The sequence below is a fragment of the Cervus canadensis genome, chromosome 21 (genome assembly GCF_019320065.1).
Source record: "Cervus canadensis isolate Bull #8, Minnesota chromosome 21, ASM1932006v1, whole genome shotgun sequence".
In the NCBI taxonomy this organism is placed as follows: Eukaryota; Metazoa; Chordata; class Mammalia; order Artiodactyla; family Cervidae; genus Cervus; species Cervus canadensis.
In genome coordinates, this window is record NC_057406.1 from 50,411,974 (window position 1) to 50,415,128 (window position 3,155).

A 3,155-nucleotide genomic window follows, 5' to 3' on the forward strand; every position below is an offset into this window, starting at 1 on the left:
TCAACATCATTAATCATCAGGGAAATACAAACCGAAAGCACAACAAGCTATCACCTCACACTTGTTAGAATTGCTATTTCTACTGGGCAAGAAAGAACAAATGCTGGCAAGGATGTGCAGAAAGGGGAACCCCAGTACTCTGCGGTGAGGCTGCAAACTGGTATAGCCACAATGGAAGACAGTAAGGAGATTCCTCAGAAGAACAACCATATGATCCAGCAATTTCACTTCTGGGTATTAATCCAAAGAAAATGAAATCACTACCTCATAGAGATATCTACACCCCAAGTTCATTGGAGCATTATTCACAATGTCCAAACATGGAAATAACCTAAATGACCGTTGATGGATGAATGGTTGAAGAAAATATCACGTGTGTATATATGCATATTTTTCCTTCACAGTGGAATATTATTCAGCCATAAAAAGCCATCCTGACATCTGTGACAACATGGGTGAATGTTAACTTCATTATACTAAGTCAAATATGTCAGAGAAAGACAAATACTGTAGTGTTGCTTACGTGTGGAATCTGAAAAAGCCAACCCAGAAACAGCAGATTGGTGGTTGCCAGGAGCTGAGGAGTGGGAGCAATGAGGAGATGCTGGTCCAAGGATACCAATGTCCAATGTCCAGTCATAAGAGCAGTAAGTTCTGGGGATCTAACATGCAGCACGGTAACCGTAGTTAACAATATTGTGTGTTAGTTGCTCAGTCATGTCTCTTTGTGACACCATGGATTGTAGCCCACCAGGCTCCTCTGTCTATGGGATTCTCCAAGCAAGCATACTGGAGTGGGTTGCCATTTTCTTCTCCAAACAATATTGTGTAACAGCAATAACAAAATGGTGATTATATGAGGTGAAGGATGTGTTAAGGAACCTTAGTGCCATGAACATTTCACAGTGTATACATATGTCAAATCATTGCACCTTATACAACATTATATGTCAATTATATCTCAGTAAATCTGGAAAACAAACAAAAACCCAACCCAGAGCTCAGACTGCTTACCATACCAATTAGTTCAGAACCTCTGGGGGTGGGACCTAGGCATCAGTGTTTTTTAAGATCCCTGGGTGATTCCACTGTGCAATAGAGGTTACTCCCTCTCTGGAAATGGGGTGTTCTCTGTGGGAGAAGAGTGAATGTGCTTCTATTTGCCTTTCTAACCAAGCTTTAGTTGGCTTCCTCTGAGCCCTCTACTCAACTAGACTGGGCCCTGGGCTTTGGTCTCTATCCTCATAGAGTCCAGTGTTAGCAGGAATCCTCTGAAGTCGATTTAGCTGTACTCCCTCACCCTTGATATTTGATCACCCTCAGTGTCTGATCACTTCTGCTCATCCCCTACCCACCATTTCCCAGTGATACCTGATCCCCCTGGCCTGCCCTCATCAAGAATCCTGTTTGGTTAGTTTAGCAAGAATTATCCTACCCTCTTCATGATTTTCCATCCTCCACCCACCGTCTTGCTCCTTGGCTATAAATCTCCACTCCCATGGCATTCAGAGTTGAGCCTGAGCTTTCTCCCCTTCTGCCAATAGATCCCCTTGAAGAAAGTCTTCCTTACCATCTTTAACAAGTACCAGAATAATCTTTTCTTTAACACTACTACTCACCCTTAATGTCTCAGTTTAAGCCTTACATGTTTTTTCCAGGAAGTCTGAATTAGGTGTCCCTTCTACATGTTTAAACACTCCCTCTGCTCCTTCTATCAGTTGCTATTGTAATTTCCTGCATACTTTTCTCTGTGTCCCGTTTGACTCAAAATGTCATGATGGCAGCACTGCGTCCACCTTGTTCCACAGGAACAGCAGCGGCAGCCGTGAGCACTCACTGCATCACACACGGACTGTGTGTCACTCCCTGCACATACTATCTTAGTGAATACCCATCTCAGCCCGGTGATCATCTCCATTTTACAGGCAACAATCTGAGAATGCGAAAATTAATTAACTTGCCTCAGGTCACACTGCTAGGAAGTCCTTAGCTAAATTAAGTTCCTGGCACATGGTAGGGTATTCAATAAAGGCTTGTTGAGTGAAAAAATTAAACACATGAGTTGCTTTCCTCTCTAGTTTGTCGGCAACCTCTCTGGTGGGATGACCACCACAGTGAGATTCCCTTCCCTTACTCTCATCCTTACTAGGGTTCAGCTTTGACCTCTTCCAAGTTTTCTGCCCTAAAGTAGATGGGCTGAGAGTTCTGACCTTCTTATGACTGAACAGCAATAACTTCTGACCTAAGGGGTAGTATCCCAGCTCTTTTTGACAGAGCGTACTAAGAGAAAAATTAAAATAGGAGAGATTGTATGGGTACCATTTCCCGAAGTTGTACTTTCAGCTTGAGGACCCAGTGTGGGAGGAATAGGACATGGAATTGTTGCAAAGGACCCTTAAATCCTTAGACATGTCATGGGCATTTTCTGAGAATGGAAATAAGCATGATTTTCCATTTCTAGACATACTATTGGATTTATTGTTGTTGCAACCAATAAAGTGTGAGCTCATCTAAGATTATTATTGAATCCATATTAGCTTCCCATCATCTTATTTAGTAAGTACAAACTGAAGCAATAAAATATTTTGTCGGGTCCAGTGGGATATTTTTCATTAAAAATATGGAATGCTTTACCAGTTTATGTGTCATCCTTGCACAGATACCATGGTAATCTTTTCTGTATCATTCCAATTTTAGTAGGTGGGCTGCCGAAGTGACTACCGATGGGATTTTTGCAGTTAGTAGCAATAGAAATTCTAAGTATTTATTGCCTGAGCAGTGTATTGTGGATGCAGAATATCTCATTTAATTCTCCATCAACTCTGCAATGGCTACTGTTATTCTCGTTTTGTGTATAAAGAGCGCAGGATATCCTAGAACATTGATAATATTTCCTGCTTTAATACTATGATGAAGACAGAACACCTGGGGACTGCCCGGCCACTGCCAGAGTGGCCGCCACAGGAAGGGTCCATGGAGGTTCAGATGCTTGGGTGGTTGGAGGGAGGGTGCTAATACTCATATGCAGACATGGAGGAGGGGCCTCAGATAGACTGACCATGTCTAAAGTTTAGGAGCCCTTGATGATCTAAAAAAGAAGTGGTATATACCCAAAGACTTTGTGTGTGCTGTGCTTAGTCGCTTAGTTGTGTCCG

The 3,155-nt window shown here is 42.4% G+C and overlaps 1 non-coding gene across 1 annotated transcript; it reads right to left on the reverse strand.

The window, feature by feature from the left end:
- Positions 1–2,614: 2,614 nt before the first annotated feature.
- On the reverse strand, positions 2,615–2,722 carry LOC122424105. The gene has a single exon (XR_006264303.1). It is a non-coding gene; the product is annotated as a U6 spliceosomal RNA (small nuclear RNA).
- Between the last annotated feature and the right edge of the window lie 433 nt (positions 2,723–3,155).